Raw genomic sequence first — 23,119 nt, 5'->3', positions numbered from 1 at the left:
AGAACTACGCATCTGATCAAAAAATATCATAGAACATAAAAAGTAGAAAACTTAATTCTCTACAGAAAAGGTCTCTTAACATTTTGCCATAGCTCGCTTCGTTTCCGAGATATTTGCAGATTTATCTCAAGGGAAGGGGCCTGACGGACATATTTCGAGATATTTCTTCTTCTTGTTGTTCTTCTTCTGCACAGCTAAGCTGGAAGTGGCATTTGCAGCTCGCAATAGTGCAGAGTTATCTCAAAGAAAGGGGCCACGGTGTTTCTGTATCTCTATTATGTTGGTGCGGCTTCGGAACTTTTAAATATCTTGATATATCTCGAGATCTACGCATCTGATCAAAAAATATCATAGAACATAAAAAGTAGGAAACTTAATTCTCTACAAAAAAGGTCTCTCAACATTTTGCCATAGCTCGCTTCGTTTCCGAGATACTTGCCGATTTATCTCAAGGGAAGGGGCCTGACGGACATATTTCGAGATATTTCTTCTTCTTGTTGTTCTTCTTCTGCACAGCTAAGCTGGAAGTGGCATTTGCAGCTCGCAATAGTGCAGAGTTATCTCAAAGAAAGGGGCCACGGTGTTCCTGTATCTCTATTATGTTGGTGCGGCTTCGGAACTTTTAAATATCTTGATATATCTCGAGATCTACGCATCTGATCAAAAAATATCATAGAACATAAAAAGTAGGAAACTTAATTCTCTACAAAAAAGGTCTCTCAACATTTTGCCATAGCTCGCTTCGTTTCCGAGATACTTGCCGATTTATCTCAAGGGAAGGGGCCTGACGGACATATTTCGAGATATTTCTTCTTCTTGTTGTTCTTCTTCTGCACAGCTAAGCTGGAAGTGGCATTTGCAGCTCGCAATTGTGCAGAGTTATCTCAAAGAGAGGGGCCACGGTGTTTCTGTATCTCTATTATGTTGGTGCGGCTTCGGAACTTTTAAATATCTTGATATATCTCGAGAACTACGAATCTGATCAGAAAATATCATAGAAGATAAAAAGTAGGAAACTTAATTCTCTACAAAAAAGGTCTCTTAACATTTTGCCATAGCTCGCATCGTTTCCGAGATATTTGCAGATTTATCTCAAGGGAAGCGGCCTAACGGACTTATTTCGAGATATTTCTTCTTCTTGTTGTTCTTCTTCTGCACAGCTAAACTGGAAGTGGCATTTCCAGGTCGCAATAGTGCAGAGTTATCTAAAAGAGAGGAGCCACGGTGTTTCTGTATCTCTATTATGTTGGTGCGGCTTCGGAACTTTTAAATATCTTGATATATCTCGAGAACTCCGCGTCTGATCAAAGAATATCATAGAACATAAAAAGTAGGAAACATAATTCCATACAAAAAAGGTCTCTTAACATTTTGCCATAGCTCGCTTCGTTTCCGAGATATTTGCAGATTTATCTCAAGGGAAGGGGCCTGACGGACATATTTCGAGATATTTCATCTTCTTGTTGTTCTTCTTCTACACAGCTAAGCTGGAAGTGGCATTTGCAGCTCGCAATAGTGCAGAGTTATCGCAAAGAAAGGGGCCACGGTGTTTCTGTATCTCTATTATGTTGGTGCGGCTTCGGAACTTTTAAATATCTTGATATATCTCGAGAACTACGCATCTGATCAAAAAATATCATAGAACATAAAAAGTAGGAAACCTAATTTTCTACAAAAAAGGTCTCTTAACTTTTTGCCGTAGCTCGCTTAGTTTCCGAGATATTTGCAGATTTATCTCAAGGGAAGGGGTCTGACGGACATATTTCGAGATATTCCTTCTTCTTGTTGTTCTTCTTCTGCACAGCTAAGCTGGAAGTGGCATTTGCAGCTCGCAATAGTGCAGAGTTATCGCAAAGAAAGGGGCCACGGTGTTTCTGTATCTCTATTATGTTGGTGCGGCTTCGGAACTTTTAAATATCTTGATATATCTCGAGAACTACGCATCTGATCAAAAAATATCATAGAACATAAAAAGTAGGAAACCTAATTTTCTACAAAAAAGGTCTCTTAACATTTTGCCGTAGCTCGCTTCGTTTCCGAGATACTTGCCGATTTATCTCAAGGGAAGGGGCCTGACGGATATATTTCGAGATATTTCTTCTTCTTGTTGTTCTTCTTCTGCACAGCTAAACTGGAAGTGGCATTTGCAGCTCGCAATAGTGCAGAGTTATCTCAAAGAGAGGGGCCACGGTGTTTCTGTATCTCTATTATGTTGGTGCGGCTTCGGAACTTTTAAATATCTTGATATATCTCGAGAACTACGCATCTGATCAAAAAATATCATACAACATAAAACGTAGGAAACTTAATTCTCTACAAAAAAGGTCTCTTAACATTTTGCCATAGCTCGCTTCGTTTCCGAGATATTTGCAGATTTATCTCAAGGGAAGCGGCCTAACGGACTTATTTCGAGATATTTCTTCTTCTTGTTGTTCTTCTTCTGCACAGCTAAACTGGAAGTGGCATTTCCAGGTCGCAATAGTGCAGAGTTATCTAAAAGAAAGGAGCCACGGTGTTTCTGTATCTCTATTATGTTGGTGCGGCTTCGGAACTTTTAAATATCTTGATATATCTCGAGAACTCCGCGTCTGATCAAAGAATATCATAGAACATAAAAAGTAGGAAACATAATTCCATACAAAAAAGGTCTCTTAACATTTTGCCATAGCTCGCTTCGTTTCCGAGATATTTGCAGATTTATCTCAAGGGAAGGGGCCTGACGGACATATTTCGAGATATTTCATCTTCTTGTTGTTCTTCTTCTGCACAGCTAAGCTGGAAGTGGCATTTGCAGCTCGCAATAGTGCAGAGTTATCGCAAAGAAAGGGGCCACGGTGTTTCTGTATCTCTATTATGTTGGTGCGGCTTCGGAACTTTTAAATATCTTGATATATCTCGAGAACTACGCATCTGATCAAAAAATATCATAGAACACAAAAAGTAGGAAACCTAATTTTCTACAAAAAAGGTCTCTTAACTTTTTGCCGTAGCTCGCTTAGTTTCCGAGATATTTGCAGATTTATCTCAAGGGAAGGGGCCTGACGGACATATTTCGAGATATTTCCTCTTCTTGTTGTTCTTCTTCTGCACAGCTAAACTGGAAGTGGCATTTCCAGCTCGCAGTAGTGCCGAGTTATCTCAAAGAAAGGGGCCACGGTGTTTCTGTATCTCTATTATGTTGGTGCGGCTTCGGAACTTTTAAATATCTTGATATATCTCGAGAACTACGCATCTGATCAAAAAATATCATAGAACATAAAAAGTAGAAAACTTAATTCTCTACAAAAAAGGTCTCTCAACATTTTGCCATAGCTCGCTTCGTTTCCGAGATATATGCAGATTTATCTCAAGGGAAGGGGCCTGACGGACATATTTCGAGATATTTCTTCTTCTTGTTGTTCTTCTTCTGCACAGCGAAGCTGGAAGTGGCATTTGCAGCTCGCAATAGTGCAGAGTTATCTCAAAGAAAGGGGCCACGGTGTTTCTGTATCTCTATTATGTTGGTGCGGCTTCGGAACTTTTAAATATCTTGATATATCTCGAGAGCTACGCATCCGATCAAAAAATATCATAGAACATAAAAAGTAGGAAACTCAATTCTCTACAAAAAAGGTCTCTTAACATTTTGCCATAGCTCGCTTCGTTTCCGAGATATTTGCAGATTTATCTCGAGGGAAGGGGCCTGACGGACATATTTCGAGATATTTCTTCTTCTTGTTGTTCTTCTTCTGCACAGCTAAGCTGGAAGCGGCATTTGCGGCTCGCACTAGTGCAGAGTTATCTCAAAGAAAGGGGCCACGGTGTTTCTGTATCTCTATTATGTTGGTGCAGCTTCGGATCTTTTAAATATCTTGATATATCTCGAGAGCTACGCATCCGATCAAAAAATATCATAGAACATAAAAAGTAGGAAACTTAATTCTCTACAAAAAAGGTCTCTTAACATTTTGCCATAGCTCGCTTCGTTTCCGAGATATTTGCAGATTTATCTCGAGGGAAGGGGCCTGACGGACATATTTCGAGATATTTCTTCTTCTTGTTGTTCTTCTTCTGCACAGCTAAGCTGGACGTGGCATTTACAGCTCGCAATAGTGCAGAGTTATCTCAAAGAAAGGGGCCACGGTGTTTCTGTATCTCTATTATGTTGGTGCGGCTTCGGAACTTTTAAATATCTTGATATATCTCGAGAACTACGCATCTGATCAAAAAATATCATAGAACATAAAAAGTAGGAAACTTAATTCTCTACAAATAAGGTCTCTTAACATTTTGCCATAGCTCGCTTCGCTTCCGAGATATTTGCAGATTTATCTCAAGGGAAGGGGCCTGACGGACATTTTTCGAGATATTTCTTCTTCTTGTTGTTCTTCTTCTGCACAGCTAAGCTGGAAGTGGCATTTGCAGCTCGCAATAGTGCAGAGTTATCTCAAAGAAAGGGGCCACGGTGTTTCTGTATCTCTATTATGTTGGTGCGGCTTCGGAACTTTTAAATATCTTGATATATCTCGAGAACTACGCTTCTGATCAAAAAATATCATAGAACATAAAAAGTAGGAAACTTAATTCTATACAAAAAAGGTCTCTTAACATTTTGCCATAGCTCGCTTCGTTTCCAAGATACTTGCAGATTTATCTCAAGGGAAGGGGCCTGACGGACATATTTCGAGATATTTCTTCTTCTTGTTGGTCTTCTTCTGCACAGCTAAGCTGGAAGTGGCATTTGCAGCTCGCAATAGTGCAGAGTTATCTCGAAGAAAGGGGCCACGGTGTTTCTGTATCTCTATTATGTTGGTGCGGCTTCGGATCTTTTAAATATCTCGATATATCTCGAAAACTACGCTTCTGATCAAAAAATATCATAGAACGTAAATTGTGGGAAACATAATTCTCTACAAAAAAGGTCTCTTAACATTTTGCCATAGCTCGCTTCGTTTCCGAGATATTTGCAGATTTATCTCAAGGGAAGGGGTCTGACGGACATATTTCGAGATATTTCTTCTTCTTGTTGTTCTTCTTCTGCACAGCTAAGCTGGAAGTGGCATTTGCAGCTCGCAATAGTGCACAGTTATCTCAAAGAAAGGGGCCACGGTGTTTCTGTATCTCTATTATGTTGGTGCGGCTTCGGAACTTTTAAATATCTTGATATATCTCGAGAACTACGCATCTGATCAAAAAATATCATAGAACATAAAAAGTAGGAATCCTAATTTTCTACAAAAAACGTCTCTTAACATTTTGCCGTAGCTCGCTTCGTTTCCGAGATATTTGCAGATTTATCTCAAGGGAAGGGGCCTGACGGACATATTTCCAGATATTTCTTCTTCTTGTTGTTCTTCTTCTGCACAGCTAAGCTGGAAGCGGCATTTGCGGCTCGCACTAGTGCAGAGTTATCTCAAAGAAAGGGGCCACGGTGTTTCTGTATCTCTATTATGTTGGTGCAGCTTCGGATCTTTTAAATATCTCGATATATCTCGAAAACTACGCTTCTGATCAAAAAATATCATAGAACATAAATTGTAGGAAACATAATTCTCTACAAAAAAGGTCTCTAAACATTTTGCCATAGCTCGTTTCGTTTCCGAGATATTTGCAGATATATCTCAAGGGAAGGGGCCTGACGGACATATTTCGAGATATTTCCTCTTCTTGTTGTTCTTCTTCTGCACAGCTAAACTGGAAGTGGCATTTCCAGCTCGCAGTAGTGCCGAGTTATCTCAAAGAAAGGGGCCACGGTGTTTCTGTATCTCTATTATGTTGGTGCGGCTTCGGAACTTTTAAATATCTTGATATATCTCGAGAACTACGCATCTGATCAAAAAATATCATAGAACATAAAAAGTAGAAAACTTAATTCTCTACAAAAAAGGTCTCTCAACATTTTGCCATAGCTCGCTTCGTTTCCGAGATATATGCAGATTTATCTCAAGGGAAGGGGCCTGACGGACATATTTCGAGATATTTCTTCTTCTTGTTGTTCTTCTTCTGCACAGCTAAGCTGGAAGTGGCATTTGCAGCTCGCAATAGTGCAGAGTTATCTCAAAGAAAGGGGCCACGGTGTTTCTGTATCTCTATTATGTTGGTGCGGCTTCGGAACTTTTAAATATCTTGATATATCTCGAGAGCTACGCATCCGATCAAAAAATATCATAGAACATAAAAAGTAGGAAACTCAATTCTCTACAAAAAAGGTCTCTTAACATTTTGCCATAGCTCGCTTCGTTTCCGAGATATTTGCAGATTTATCTCGAGGGAAGGGGCCTGACGGACATATTTCGAGATATTTCTTCTTCTTGTTGTTCTTCTTCTGCACAGCTAAGCTGGAAGCGGCATTTGCGGCTCGCACTAGTGCAGAGTTATCTCAAAGAAAGGGGCCACGGTGTTTCTGTATCTCTATTATGTTGGTGCAGCTTCGGATCTTTTAAATATCTTGATATATCTCGAGAGCTACGCATCCGATCAAAAAATATCATAGAACATAAAAAGTAGGAAACTTAATTCTCTACAAAAAAGGTCTCTTAACATTTTGCCATAGCTCGCTTCGTTTCCGAGATATTTGCAGATTTATCTCGAGGGAAGGGGCCTGACGGACATATTTCGAGATATTTCTTCTTCTTGTTGTTCTTCTTCTGCACAGCTAAGCTGGACGTGGCATTTACAGCTCGCAATAGTGCAGAGTTATCTCAAAGAAAGGGGCCACGGTGTTTCTGTATCTCTATTATGTTGGTGCGGCTTCGGAACTTTTAAATATCTTGATATATCTCGAGAACTACGCATCGGATCAAAAAATATCATAGAACATAAAAAGTAGGAAACTTAATTCTCTACAAATAAGGTCTCTTAACATTTTGCCATAGCTCGCTTCGCTTCCGAGATATTTGCAGATTTATCTCAAGGGAAGGGGCCTGACGGACATTTTTCGAGATATTTCTTCTTCTTGTTGTTCTTCTTCTGCACAGCTAAGCTGGAAGTGGCATTTGCAGCTCGCAATAGTGCAGAGTTATCTCAAAGAAAGGGGCCACGGTGTTTCTGTATCTCTATTATGTTGGTGCGGCTTCGGAACTTTTAAATATCTTGATATATCTCGAGAACTACGCATCTGATCAAAAAATATCATAGAACATAAAAAGTAGGAAACTTAATTCTATACAAAAAAGGTCTCTTAACATTTTGCCATAGCTCGCTTCGTTTCCAAGATACTTGCAGATTTATCTCAAGGGAAGGGGCCTGACGGACATATTTCGAGATATTTCTTCTTCTTGTTGGTCTTCTTCTGCACAGCTAAGCTGGAAGTGGCATTTGCAGCTCGCAATAGTGCAGAGTTATCTCGAAGAAAGGGGCCACGGTGTTTCTGTATCTCTATTATGTTGGTGCGGCTCCGGAACTTTTAAATATCTTGATATATCTCGAGAACTACGCATCTGATCAAAAAATATCATAGAACATAAAAAGTAGGAAACTTAATTCTATACAAAAAAGGTCTCTTAACATTTTGCCATAGCTCGCTTCGTTTCCAAGATACTTGCAGATTTATCTCAAGGGAAGGGGCCTGACGGACATATTTCGAGATATTTCTTCTTCTTGTTGGTCTTCTTCTGCACAGCTAAGCTGGAAGTGGCATTTGCAGCTCGCAATAGTGCAGAGTTATCTCGAAGAAAGGGGCCACGGTGTTTCTGTATCTCTATTATGTTGGTGCGGCTTCGGATCTTTTAAATATCTCGATATATCTCGAAAACTACGCTTCTGATCAAAAAATATCATAGAACGTAAATTGTGGGAAACATAATTCTCTACAAAAAAGGTCTCTTAACATTTTGCCATAGCTCGCTTCGTTTCCGAGATATTTGCAGATTTATCTCAAGGGAAGGGGTCTGACGGACATATTTCGAGATATTTCTTCTTCTTGTTGTTCTTCTTCTGCACAGCTAAGCTGGAAGTGGCATTTGCAGCTCGCAATAGTGCAGAGTTATCTCAAAGAAAGGGGCCACGGTGTTTCTGTATCTCTATTATGTTGGTGCGGCTTCGGAACTTTTAAATAGCTTGATATATCTCGAGAACTACGCATCCGATCAAAAAATATCATAGAACATAAAAAGTAGGAAACATAATTCTCTACAAAAAAGGTCTCTTAACATTTTGCCATAGCTCGCTTCGTTTCCGAGATATTTGCAGATTTATCTCGAGGGAAGGGGCCTGACGGACATATTTCGAGATATTTCTTCTTCTTGTTGTTCTTCTTCTGCACAGCTAAGCTGGACGTGGCATTTACAGCTCGCAATAGTGCAGAGTTATCTCAAAGAAAGGGGCCACGGTGTTTCTGTATCTCTATTATGTTGGTGCGGCTTCGGAACTTTTAAATAGCTTGATATATCTCGAGAACTACGCATCCGATCAAAAAATATCATAGAACATAAAAAGTAGGAAACATAATTCTCTACAAAAAAGGTCTCTTAACATTTTGCCATAGCTCGCTTCGTTTCCGAGATATTTGCAGATTTATCTCGAGGGAAGGGGCCTGACGGACATATTTCGAGATATTTCTTCTTCTTGTTGTTCTTCTTCTGCACAGCTAAGCTGGACGTGGCATTTACAGCTCGCAATAGTGCAGAGTTATCTCAAAGAAAGGGGCCACGGTGTTTCTGTATCTCTATTATGTTGGTGCGGCTTCGGAACTTTTAAATATCTTGATATATCTCGAGAACTACGCATCTGATCAAAAAATATCATGGAACATAAAAAGTAGGAAACTTAATTCTCAACAAAAAAGGTCTCTTAACATTTTGCCATAGCTCGCTTCGTTTCCGAGATATTTGCAGATTTATCTCAAGGGAAGGGGCCTGACGGACATATTTCGAGATATTTCTTCTTCTGCACAGCTAAACTGGAAGTGGCATTTCCAGCTCGCAGTAGTGCAGAGTTATCTCAAAGAAAGGGGCCACGGTGTTTCTGTATCTCTATTATGTTGGTGCGGCTTCGGAACTTTAAAATATCTTGATATATCTCGAGAACTACGCATCTGATCAAAAAATATTATAGAACGTAAAAAGTAGGAAACTTAATTCTCTACAAATAAAGTCGCTTAACATTTTGCCATAGCTCGCTTCGTTTCCGAGATATTTGCAGATTTATCTCAAGGGAAGGGGCCTGACGGACATATTTCGAGATATTTCTTCTTCTTGTTGTTCTTCTTCTGCACAGCTAAGCTGGAAGTGGCATTTGCAGCTCGCAATAGTGCAGAGTTATCTCAAAGAAAGGGGCCACGGTGTTTCTGTATCTCTATTATGTTGGTGCGGCTTCGGAACTTTTAAATATCTTGATATATCTCGAGAACTACGCATCTGATCAAAAAATATCATAGAACATAAAAAGTAGGAAACTTCATTCTCTACCAAAAAGGTCTCTTAACATTTTGCCATAGCTCGCTTCGTTTCCGAGATATATGCAGATTTATCTCAAGGGAAGGGGCCTGACGGACATATTTCGGGATATTTCTTCTTCTTGTTGTTCTTCTTCTGCACAGCTAAACAGGAAGTGGCATTTCCAGTTCGCAATAGTGCAGAGTTATCTGAAAGAAAGGGGCCACGGTGTTTCTGTATCTCTATTATGTTGGTGCGGCTTCGGAACTTTTAAATATCTTGATATATCTCGAGAACTACGCATCTGATCAAATAATATCATAGAACATAAAAAGTAGGAAACTTAATTCTCTACAAATAAGGTCTCTTAACATTTTGCCATAGCTCGCTTCGTTTCCGAGATATTTGCAGATTTATCTCAAGGGAAGGGGCCCGACGGACATATTTCGAGATATTTCTTCTTCTTGTTGTTCTTCTTCTGCACAGCTAAGCTGGAAGCGGCATTTGCGGCTCGCACTAGTGCAGAGTTATCTCAAAGAAAGGGGCCACGGTGTTTCTGTATCTCTATTATGTTGGTGCAGCTTCGGATCTTTTAAATATCTCGATATATCTCGAAATCTACGCTTCTGATCAAAAAATATCATAGAACATAAATTGTAGGAAACATAATTCTCTACAAAAAAGGTCTCTTAACATTTTGCCATAGCTCGTTTCGTTTCCGAGATATTTGCAGATATATCTCAAGGGAAGGGGCCTGACGGACATATTTCGAGATATTTCCTCTTCTTGTTGTTCTTCTTCTGCACAGCTAAACTGGAAGTGGCATTTCCAGCTCGCAATAGCGCAGAGTTATCTCAAAGAAAGGGGCCACGGTGTTTCTGTATCTCTATTATGTTGGTGCGGCTTCGGAACTTTTAAATATCTTGATATATCTCGAGAACTACGCATCTGATCAAAAAATATCATAGAACATAAAAAGTAGGAAACTTAATTCTCTACAAATAAGGTCTCTTAACATTTTGCCATAGCTCGCTTCGTTTCCGAGATATTTGCAGATTTATCTCAAGGGAAGGGGCCTGACGGACATTTTTCGAGATATTTCTTCTTCTTGTTGTTCTTCTTCTGCACAGCTAAGCTGGAAGTGGCATTTGCAGCTCGCAATAGTGCAGAGTTATCTCGAAGAAAGGGGCCACGGTGTTTCTGTATCTCTGTTATGTTGGTGCGGCTTCGGAACTTTTAGATATCTTGATATATCTCGAGAACTACGCATCTGATCAAAAAATATCATAGAACATAAAAAGTAGGAAACTTAATTCTCTACAAAAAAGGTCTCTTAACATTTTGCCATAGCTCGCTTGGTTTCCGAGATATTTGCAGATTTATCTCAAGGGAAGGGGCCTGACGGACATATTTCGAGATATTTCTTCTTCTTGTTGTTCTTCTTCTGCACAGCTAAGCTGGAAGTGGCATTTGCAGCTCGCAATAGTGCAGAGTTATCTCAAAGAAAGGGGCCACGGTGTTTCTGTATCTCTATTATGTTGGTGCGGCTTCGGAACTTTTAAATATCTCGATATATCTCGAGAACTACGCATCTGATCGAAAAATATCATAGAACATAAAAAGTAGGAAACTTAATTCTCTACAAAAGAGGTCTCTTAACATTTTGCCATAGCTCGCTTCGTTTCCGAGATATTTGCAGATTTATCTCAAGGGAAGGGGCCTGACGGACATATTTCGAGATATTTCTTCTTTTTGTTGTTCTTCTTCTGCACAGCTAAGCTGGAAGTGGCATTTGCAGCTCGCAATAGTGCAGAGTTATCTCAAAGAAAGGGGCCACGGTGTTTCCGTATCTCTATTATGTTGGTGCGGCTTCGGAACTTTTAAATATCTCGATATATCTCGAGAACTACGCATCTGATCGAAAAATATCATAGAACATAAAAAGTAGGAAACTTAATTCTCTACAAAAGAGGTCTCTTAACATTTTGCCATAGCTCGCTTCGTTTCCGAGATATTTGCAGATTTATCTCAAGGGAAGGGGCCTGACGGACATATTTCGAGATATTTCTTCTTTTTGTTGTTCTTCTTCTGCACAGCTAAGCTGGAAGTGGCATTTGCAGCTCGCAATAGTGCAGAGTTATCTCAAAGAAAGGGGCCACGGTGTTTCTGTATCTCTATTATGTTGGTGCGGCTTCGGATTTTTTAAATATCTTGATATATCTCGAGAACTACGCATCCGATCAAAAAATATCATAGAGCATAAAAAGTAGGAAACTTAATTCTCTACAAAAAAGGTCTCTTAACATTTTGCCATAGCTCGCTTCGTTTCCGAGATATTTGCAGATTTATCTCGAGGGAAGGGGCCTGACGGACATATTTCGAGATATTTCTTCTTCTTGTTGTTCTTCTTCTGCACAGCTAAGCTGGAAGCGGCATTTGCGGCTCGCACTAGTGCAGGGTTATCTCAAAGAAAGGGGCCACGGTGTTTCTGTATCTCTATTATGTTGGTGCGGCTTCGGAACTTTTAAATATCTCGATATATCTCGAAAACTACGCTTCTGATCAAAAAATATCATAGAACGTAAATTGTAGGAAACATTATTCTCTACAAAAAAGGTCTCTTAACATTTTGCCATAGCTCGCTTCGTTTCCGAGATATTTGCAGATTCATCTCAAGGGAAGGGGTCTGACGGACATATTTCGAGATATTTCTTCTTCTTGTTGTTCTTCTTCTGCACAGCTAAGCTGGAAGTGGCATTTGCAGCTCGCAATAGTGCAGAGTTATCCCAAAGAAAGGGGCCACGGTGTTTCTGTATCTCTATTATGTTGGTGCGGCTTCGGAACTTTTAAATATCTCGATATATCTCGAAAACTACGCTTCTGATCAAAAAATATCATAGAACATGAATTGTAGGAAACATAATTCTCTACAAAAAAGGTCTCTTAACATTTTGCCATAGCTCGCTTCGTTTCCGAGATGTTTGCAGATTTATCTCAAGGGAAGGGGCCTAACGGACATATTTCGAGATATTTCTTCTTCTTGTTGTTCTTCTTCTGCACAGCTAAACTGGAAGTGGCATTTCCAGCTCGCAATAGTGCAGAGTTATCTCAAAGAAAGGGGCCACGGTGTTTCTGTATCTCTATTATGTTGGTGCGGCTTCGGAACTTTTAAATATCTTGATATATCTCGAGAACTACGCATCTGATCAAAAAATATCATAGAACATAAAAAGTAGGAAACTTAATTCTCTACAAAAAAGGTCTCTTAACATTTTGCCATAGCTCGCTTCGTTTCCGAGATATTTGCATATTTATCTCAAGGGAAGGGGCCTGACGGACATATTTCGAGATATTTCTTCTTCTTGTTGTTCTTCTTCTGCACAGCTAAACTGGAAGTGGCATTTCCAGCTCGCAATCGTGCAGAGTTATCTCAAACAAAGGGGCCACGGTGTTTCTGTATCTCTATTATGTTGGTGCGGCTTCGGAACTTTTAAATATCTTGATATATCTCGAGAACTACGCATCTGATCAAAAAATATCATAGAACATAAAAAGTAGGAAACTTAATTCTCTACAAAAAAGGTTTCTTAACATTTTGCCATACCTCGCTTCGTTTCCGAGATATTTGCATATTTATCTCAAGGGAAGGGGCCTGACGGACATATTTCGAGATATTTCTTCTTCTTGTTGTCCTTCTTCTGCACAGCTAAGCTGGAAGTGGCATTTGCGGCTCGCACTAGTGCAGAGTTATCTCAAAGAAAGGGGCCACGGTGTTTCTGTATCTCTATTATGTTGGTGCGGCTTCGGAACTTTTAAATATCTTGATATATCTCGAGAACTACGCATCTGATCAAAAAATATCATAGAATATAAAAAGTAGGGAACTTAATTCTCTACAAAAAAGGTCTCTTAACATTTTGCCATAGCTCGCTTCGTTTCCGAGATATTTGCACATATATCTCAAGGGAAGGGGCCTGACGGACATATTTCGAGATATTTCTTCTTCTTGTTGTTCTTCTTCTGCACAGCTAAGCTGGAAGTGGCATTTGCGGCTCGCACTAGTGCACAGTTATCTCAAAGAAAGGGGCCACGGTGTTTCTGTATCTCTATTATGTTGGTGCGTCTTCGGAGCTTTTAAATATCTCGATATATCTCGAAAACTACGCTTCTGATCAAAAAATATCATAGAACATAAATTGTAGGAAACATAATTCTCTACAAAAAACGTCTCTTAACATTTTGCCATAGCTCGCTTCGTTTCCGAGATATTTGCAGATTCAGCTCAAAGGAACTGGCCTGACGGACATATTTCGAGATATTTCTTCTTCTTGTTGTTCTTCCTCTGCACAGCTAAGCTGGAAGTGGCATTTGCAGCTCGCAATAGTGCAGAGTTATCTCAAAGAAAGGGGCCACGGTGTTTCTGTATCTCTATTATGTTGGTGCGGCTTCGGAACTTTTAAATATCTTGATATATCTCGAGAACTACGCATCTGATCAAAAAATATCATAGAACATAAAAAGTAGGAAACTTAATTCTCTACAAAAAAGGTCTCTTAACATTTTGCCATACCTCGCTTCGTTTCCGAGATATTTGCATATTTATCTCAAGGGAAGGGGCCTGACGGACATATTTCGAGATATTTCTTCTTCTTGTTGTTCTTCTTCTGCACAGCTAAGCTGGAAGTGGCATTTGCGGCTCGCACTAGTGCAGAGTTATCTCAAAGAAAGGGGCCACGGTGTTTCTGTATCTCTATTATGTTGGTGCGGCTTCGGAACTTTTAAATATCTTGATATATCTCGAGAACTACGCATCTGATCAAAAAATATCATAGAACATAAAAAGTAGGAAACTTAATTCTCTACAAAAAAGGTGTCTTAACATTTTGCCATAGCTCGCTTCGTTTCCGAGATATTTGCATATATATCTCACGGGAAGGGGCCTGACGGACATATTTCGAGATATTTCTTCTTCTTGTTGTTCTTCTTCTGCACAGCTAAGCTGGAAGTGGCATTTGCGGCTCGCACTAGTGCAGAGTTATCTCAAAGAAAGGGGCCACGGTGTTTCTGTATCTCTATTATGTTGGTGCGGCTTCGGAACTTTTAAATATCTCGATATATCTCGAAAACTACGCTTCTGATCAAAAAATATCATAGAACCTAAATTGTAGGAAACATAATTCTCTACAAAAAAGGTCTCTTAACATTTTGCCATAGCTCGCTTCGTTTCCGAGATATTTGCAGATATATCTCAAGGGAAGGGGCCTGACGGACATATTTCGAGATATTTCTTCTTCTTGTTGTTCTTCTTCTGCACAGCTAAGCTGGAAGTGGCATTTGCAGCTCGCAATAGTGCAGAGTTATCTCAAAGAAAGGGGCCACGGTGTTTCTGTATCTCTATTATGTTGGTGCGGCTTCGGAACTTTTAAATATCTTGATATATCTCGAGAACTACGCCTCTGATCGAAAAATATCATAGAACATAAAAAGTAGGAAACTTAATTCTCTACAAAAAAGGTCTCTTAACATTTTGCCATAGCTCGCTTCGTTTCCGAGATATTTGCAGATTAATCTCAAGGGAAGGGGCCTGACGGACATATTTCGAGATATTTCTTCTTCTTGTTGTTCTTCTTCTGCACAGCTAAGCTGGAAGTGGCATTTGCAGCGCGCAATAGTGCAGAGTTATCTCAAAGAAAGGGGCCACGGTGTTTCTGTATCTCTATTATGTTGGTGCGACTTCGGAACTTTTAAATATCTTGATATATCTCGAGAACTACGCATCTGATCTAAAAATATCATACTACATAAAAAGTAGGAAACTTAATTCTCTACAAGAAAGGTCTCTAAACATTTTGCCATAGCTCGCTTCGTTTCCGAGATATTTGCAGATATATCTCAAGGGAAGGGGCCTGACGGACGTATTTCGAGATATTTCTTCTTCTTGTTGTTCTTCCTCTGCACAGCTAAGCTGGAAGTGGCATTTGCGGCTTGCACTAGTGCAGAGTTATCTCAAAGAAAGGGGCCACGGTGTTTCTGTATCTCTATTATGTTGTTGCGGCTTCGGAACTTTTAAATATCTCGATATATCTCGAAAACTACGCTTCTGATCAAAAAATATCATAGAACATAAATTGTAGGAAACATAATTCTCTACAAAAAACGTCTCTTAACATTTTGCCATAGCTCGCTTCGTTTCCGAGATATTTGCAGATTCAGCTCAAAGGAACTGGCCTGACGGACATATTTCGAGATATTTCTTCTTCTTGTTGTTCTTCTTCTGCACAGCTAAGCTGGAAGTGGCATTTGCAGCTCGCAATAGTGCAGAGTTATCTCAAAGAAAGGGGCCACGGTGTTTCTGTATCTCTATTATGTTGGTGCGGCTTCGGAACTTTTAAATATCTTGATATATCTCGAGAACTACGCATCTGATCAAAAAATATCATAGAACATAAAAAGTAGGAAACTTAATTCTCTACAAAAGAGGTCTCTTAACATTTTGCCATAGCTCGCTTCGTTTCCGAGATATTTGCAGATTTATCTCACGGGAAGGGGCCTAACGGACATATTTCGAGATATTTCTTCTTCTTGTTGTTCTTCTTCTGCACAGCTAAAGTGGAAGTGGCATTTCCAGCTCGCAATAGTGCAGAGTTATCTCAACGAAAGGGGCCACGGTGTTTCTGTATCCCTATTATGTTGGTGCGGCTTCGGAACTTTTAAATATCTCGATATATCTCGAAAACTACGCTTCTGATCAAAAAATATCATAGAACAAAAATTGTAGGAAACATAATTCTCTATAAAAAACGTCTCTTAACATTTTGCCATAGCTCGCTTCGTTTCCGAGATATTTGCAGATTCAGCTCAAAGGAACTGGCCTGACGGACATATTTCGAGATATTTCTTCTTCTTGTTGTTCTTCGTCTGCACAGCTAAGCTGGAAGTGGCATTTGCAGCTCGCAATAGTGCAGAGTTATCTCAAAGAAAGGGGCCACGGTGTTTCTGTATCTCTATTATGTTGGTGCGGCTTCGGAACTTTTAAATATCTTGATATATCTCGAGAACTACGCATCTGATCAAAAAATATTATAGAACATAAAAAGTAGGAAACTTAATTCTCTACAAAAAAGGTCTCTTAACATTTTGCCATAGCTCGCTTCGTTTCCGAGATATTTGCAGATTTATCTCAAGGGAAGGGGCCTGACGGACATATTTCGAGATATTTCTTCTTCTTGTTGTTCTTCTTCTGCACAGCTAAGCTGGAAGTGGCATTTGCGGCTCGCACTAGTGCAGAGTTATCTCAAAGAAAGGGGCCACGGTGTTTCTGTATCCCTATTATGTTGGTGCGGCTTCGGAACTTTTAAATATCTCGATATATCTCGAAAACTACGCTTCTGATCAAAAAATATCATAGAACATAAATTGTAGGAAACATAATTCTCTATAAAAAACGTCTCTTAACATTTTGCCATAGCTCGCTTCGTTTCCGAGATATTTGCAGATTCAGCTCAAAGGAACTGGCCTGACGGACATATTTCGAGATATTTCTTCTTCTTGTTGTTCTTCCTCTGCACAGCTAAGCTGGAAGTGGCATTTGCAGCTCGCAATAGTGCAGAGTTATCTCAAAGAAAGGGGCCACGGTGTTTCTGTATCTCTATTATGTTGGTGCGGCTTCGGAACTTTTAAATATCTTGATATATCTCGAGAACTACGCATCTGATCAAAAAATATCATAGAACATAAAAAGTAGGAAACTTAATTCCCTACAAAAAAGGTCTCTTAACATTTTGCCATAGCTCGCTTCGTTTCCGAGATATTTGCAGATTTATCTCACGGGAAGGGGCCTAACGGACATATTTCGAGATATTTCTTCTTCTTGTTGTTCTTCTTCTGCACAGCTAAACTGGAAGTGGCATTTCCAGCTCGCAATAGTGCAGAGTTATCTCAACGAAAGGGGCCACGGTGTTTCTGTATCCCTATTATGTTGGTGCGGCTTCGGAACTTTTAAATATCTCGATATATCTCGAAAACTACGCTTCTGATCAAAAAATATCATAGAACAAAAATTGTAGGAAACATAATTCTCTATAAAAAACGTCTCTTAACATTTTGCCATAGCTCGCTTCGTTTCCGAGATATTTGCAGATTCAGCTCAAAGGAACTGGCCTGACGGACATATTTCGAGATATTTCTTCTTCTTGTTGTTCTTCGTCTGCACAGCTAAGCTGGAAGTGGCATTTGCAGCTCGCAATAGTGCAGAGTTATCTCAAAGAAAGGGGCCACGGTGTTTCTGTATCTCTATTATGTTGGTGCGGCTTCGGAACTTTTAAATATCTTGATATATCTCGAGAACTACGCATCTGATCAAAAAATATCATAGAACATAAAAAGTAGGAAACTTAATTCTCTACAAAAAAGGTCTCTTAACATTTTGCCATAGCTCGCTTCGTTTCCGAGATATTTGCAGATATATCTCAAGGGAAGGGGCCTGACGGACATATTTCGAGATATTTCTTCTTCTTGTTGTTCTTCTTCTGCACAGCTAAGCTGGAAGTGGCATTTGCGGCTCGCACTAGTGCAGAGTTATCTCAAAGAAAGGGGCCACGGTGTTTCTGTATCTCTATTATGTTGGTGCGGCTTCGGAACTTTTAAATATCTCGATGTATCTCGAAAACTACGCTTCTGATCAAAAAATATCATAGAACATAAATTGTAGGAAACATAATTCTCTACAAAAAAGGTCTCTTAACATTTTGCCATAGCTCGCTTCGTTTCCGAGATATTTGCTGATATATCTCAAGGGAAGGGGCCTGACGGACATATTTCGAGATATTTCTTCTTCTTGTTGTTCTTCTTCTGCACAGCTAAGCTGGAAGTGGCATTCCCAGCTCGCAATAGTGCAGAGTTATCTCAAAGAAAGGGGCCACGGTGTTTCTGTATCTCTATTATGTTGGTGCGGCTTCGGAACTTTTAAATATCTTGATATATCTCGAGAACTACGCATCAGATCAAAAAATATCATAGAACATAAAAAGTAGGAAACTTAATTCTCTACAAAAAAAGTCTCTTAACATTTTGCCATAGCTCTCTTCGTTTCCGAGATATTTGCAGATTTATCTCAAGGGAAGGGGCCTGACGGACATATTTCGAGATATTTCTTCTTCTTGTTGTTCTTCTGCACAGCTAAGCTGGAAGTGGCATTTGCAGCTCGCAATAGTGCATAGTTATCTGAAAGAAAGGGGCCACGGTGTTTCTGTATTTCTATTATGTTGGTGCGGCTTCGGAACTTTTAAATATCTTGATATATCTGGAGAACTACGCATCTGATCAAAAAATATCATAGAACATAAAAAGTAGGAAACTTAATTCTCTACAAAAAAGGTCTCTTAACATTTTGCCATAGCTCGCTTCGTTTCCGAGATATTTGCAGATTTATCTCAAGGGAAGGGGCCTGACGGACATATTTCGAGATATTTCTTCTTCTTGTTGTTCTTCTTCTGCACAGCTAAGCTGGAACTGGCATTTGCGGCTCGCACTAGTGCAGAGTTATCTCAAAGAAAGGGGCCACGGCGTTTCTGTATCTCTATTATGTTGGTGCGGCTTCGGAACTTTTAAATATCTCGATGTATCTCGAAAACTACGCTTCTGATCAAAAAATATCATAGAACATAAATTGTAGCAAACATAATTCTCTATAAAAAACGTCTCTTAACATTTTGCCATAGCTCGCTTCGTTTCCGAGATATTTGCAGATTTATCTCAAGGGAAGGGGCCTGACGGACATATTTCGAGATATTTCTTCTTCTTGTTGTTCTTCTTCTGCACAGCTAAGCTGGAAGTGGCATTTGCGGCTCGCACTAGTGCAGAGTTATCTCAAAGAAAGGGGCCACGGTATTTCTGTATCTCTATTATGTTGGTGCGGCTTCGGAACTTTTAAATATCTCGATGTATCTCGAAAACTACGCTTCTGATCAAAAAATATCATAGAACATAAATTGTAGCAAACATAATTCTCTATAAAAAACGTCTCTTAACATTTTGCCATAGCTCGCTTCGTTTCCGAGATATTTGCAGATTCAGCTCAAAGGAACTGGCCTGACGGACATATTTCGAGATATTTCTTCTTCTTGTTGTTCTTCCTCTGCACAGCTAAGCTGGAAGTGGCATTTGCAGCTCGCAATAGTGCAGAGTTATCTCAAAGAAAGGGGCCACGGTGTTTCTGTATCTCTATTATGTTGGTGCGGCTTCGGAACTTTTAAATATCTTGATATATCTCGAGAACTACGCATCTGATCAAAAAATATCATAGAACATAAAAAGTAGGAAACTTAATTCTCTACAAAAAAGGTCTCTTAACATTTTGCCATAGCTCGCTTCGTTTCCGAGATATTTACAGATTTATCTCAAGGGAAGGGGCCTGACGGACATATTTCGAGATATTTCTTCTTCTTGTTGTTCTTCTTCTGCACAGCTAAGCTGGAAGTGGCATTTGCGGCTCGCACTAGTGCAGAGTTATCTCAAAGAAAGGGGCCACGGTGTTTCTGTATCTCTATTATGTTGGTGCGGCTTCGGAACTTTTAAATATCTCGATATATCTCGAAAACTACGCTTCTGATCAAAAAATATCATAGAACATAAATTGTAGGAAACAGAATTCTCTACAAAAAAGGTCTCTTAACATTTTGCCATAGCTCGCTTCGTTTCCGAGATATTTGCAGATATATCTCAAGGGAAGGGGCCTGACGGACATATTTCGAGATATTTCTTCTTCTTGTTGTTCTTCTTCTGCACAGCTAAGCTGGAAGTGGCATTTGCGGCTCGCACTAGTGCAGAGTTATCTCAAAGAAAGGGGCCACGGTGTTTCTGTATCTCTATTATGTTGGTGCGGCTTCGGAACTTTTAAATATCTCGATGTATCTCGAAAACTACGCTTCTGATCAAAAAATATCATAGAACATAAATTGTAGGAAACATAATTCTCTACAAAAAAGGTCTCTTAACATTTTGCCATAGCTCGCTTCGTTTCCGAGATATTTGCTGATATATCTCAAGGCAAGGGGCCTGACGGACATATTTCGAGATATTTCTTCTTCTTGTTGTTCTTCTTCTGCACAGCTAAGCTGGAAGTGGCATTTGCGGCTCGCACTAGTGCAGAGTTATCTCAAAGAAAGGGGCCACGGTGTTTCTGTATCTCTATTATGTTGGTGCGGCTTCGGAACTTTTAAATATCTTGATATATCTCGAGAACTACGCATCTGATCAAAAAATATCATAGAACATAAAAAGTAGGAAACTTAATTCTCTACAAAAAAGGTCTCTTAACATTTTGCCATAGCTCGCTTCGTTTCCGAGATATTTGCAGATTTATCTCAAGGGAAGGGGCCTGACGGACATATTTCGAGATATTTCTTCTTCTTGTTGTTCTTCTTCTGCACAGCTAAGCTGGAAGTGGCATTCGCGGCTCGCACTAGTGCAGAGTTATCTCAAAGAAAGGGGCCACGGTGTTTCTGTATCTCTATTATGTTGGTGCGGCTTCGGAACTTTTAAATATCTTGATATATCTCGAGAACTACGCATCTGATCAAAAAATATCATAGAACATAAAAAGTACGAAACTTAATTCTCTACAAAAAAGGTCTCTTAACATTTTGCCATAGCTCTCTTCGTTTCCGAGATATTTGCAGATGTATCTCAAGGGAAGGGGCCTGACGGACATATTTCGAGATATTTCTTCTTCTTGTTGTTCTTCTTCTGCACAGCTAAGCTGGAAGTGGCATTTGCGGCTCGCACTAGTGCAGAGTTATCTCAAAGAAAGGGGCCACGGTGTTTCTGTATCTCTATTATGTTGGTGCGGCTTCGGAACTTTTAAATATCTTGATATATCTCGAGAACTACGCATCTGATCAAAAAATATCATAGAACATAAAAAGTAGGAAACTTAATTCTCTACAAAAAAGGTCTCTTAACATTTTGCCATAGCTCGCTTCGTTTCCGAGATATTTGCATATTTATCTCAAGGGAAGGGGCCTGACGGACATATTTCGAGATATTTCTTCTTCTTGTTGTTCTTCTTCTGCACAGCTAAGCTGGAAGTGGCATTTGCGGCTCGCACTAGTGCAGAGTTATCTCAAAGAAAGGGGCCACGGTGTTTCTGTATCTCTATTATGTTGGTGCGGCTTCGGAACTTTTAAATATCTCGATATATCTCGAAAACTGCGCTTCTGATCAAAAAATATCATAGAACATAAATTGTAGGAAACATAATTCTCTACAAAAAAGGTCTCTTAACATTTTGCCATAGCTCGCTTCGTTTCCGAGATATTTGCAGATATATCTCAAGGGAAGGGGCCTGACGGACATATTTCGAGATATTTCTTCTTCTTGTTGTTCTTCCTCTGCACAGCTAAGCTGGAAGTGGCATTTGCAGCTCGCAATAGTGCAGAGTTATCTCAAAGAAACGGGCCACGGTGTTTCTGTATCTCTATTATGTTGGTGCGGCTTCGGAACTTTTAAATATCTTGATATATCTCGAGAACTACGCATCTGATCAAAAAATATCATAGAACATAAAAAGTAGGAAACTTAATTCTCTACAAAAAAGGTCTCTTAACATTTTGCCATAGCTCGCTTCGTTTCCGAGATATTTGCATATTTATCTCATGGGAAGGGGCCTGACGGACATATTTCGAGATATTTCTTCTTCTTGTTGTTCTTCTTCTGCACAGCTAAACTGGAAGTGGCATTTCCAGCTCGCAATAGTGCAGAGTTATCTCAAAGAAAGGGGCCACGGTGTTTCTGTATCTCTATTATGTTGGTGCGGCTTCGGAACTTTTAAATATCTTGATATATCTCGAGAACTACGCATCTGATCAAAAAATATCATAGAACATAAAAAGTAGGAAACTTAATTCTCTACAAAAAAGGTCTCTTAACATTTGCCATAGCTCGCTTCGTTTCCGAGATATTTGCAGATTTATCTCAAGGGAAGGGGCCTGACGGACATATTTCGAGATATTTCTTCTTCTTGTTTTTCTTCTTCTGCACAGCTAAGCTGGAAGTGGCATTTGCGGCTCGCACTAGTGCAGAGTTGTCTCAAAGAAAGGGGCCACGGTGTTTCTGTATCTCTATTATGTTGGTGCGGCTTCGGAACTTTTAAATATCTCGATATATCTCGAAAACTACGCTTCTGATCAAAAAATATCATAGAACATAAATTGTAGGAAACATAATTCTCTACAAAAAAGGTCTCTTAACATTTTGCCATAGCTCGCTTCGTTTCCGAGATATTTGCAGATATATCTCAAGGGAAGGGGCCTGACGGACATATTTCGAGATATTTCTTCTTCTTGTTGTTCTTCCTCTGCACAGCTAAGCTGGAAGTGGCATTTGCAGCTCGCAATAGTGCAGAGTTATCTCAAAGAAAGGGGCCACGGTGTTTCTGTATCTCTATTATGTTGGTGCGGCTTCGGAACTTTTAAATATCTTGATATATCTCGAGAACTACGCATCTGATTAAAAAATATCACAGAACATAAAAAGTAGGAAACTTATTCTCTACAAAAAAGGTCTCTTAACATTTTGCCATAGCTCGCTTCGTTTCCGAGATATTTGCAGATTTATCTCAAGGGAAGGGGCCTGACGGACATATTTCGAGATATTTCTTCTTCTTGTTGTTCTTCTTCTGCACAGCTAAGCTGGAAGTGGCATTTGCGGCTCGCACTAGTGCAGGGTTATCTCAAAGAAAGGGGCCACGGTGTTTCTGTATCTCTATT

This window comes from Osmia lignaria, unplaced genomic scaffold (assembly GCF_051020975.1).
Source record: "Osmia lignaria lignaria isolate PbOS001 unplaced genomic scaffold, iyOsmLign1 scaffold0007, whole genome shotgun sequence".
Taxonomy (NCBI): Eukaryota; Metazoa; Arthropoda; class Insecta; order Hymenoptera; family Megachilidae; genus Osmia; species Osmia lignaria.
The sequence above is the reverse complement of the archived record's forward strand: the minus strand, read 5'-3'. Positions refer to the sequence as shown.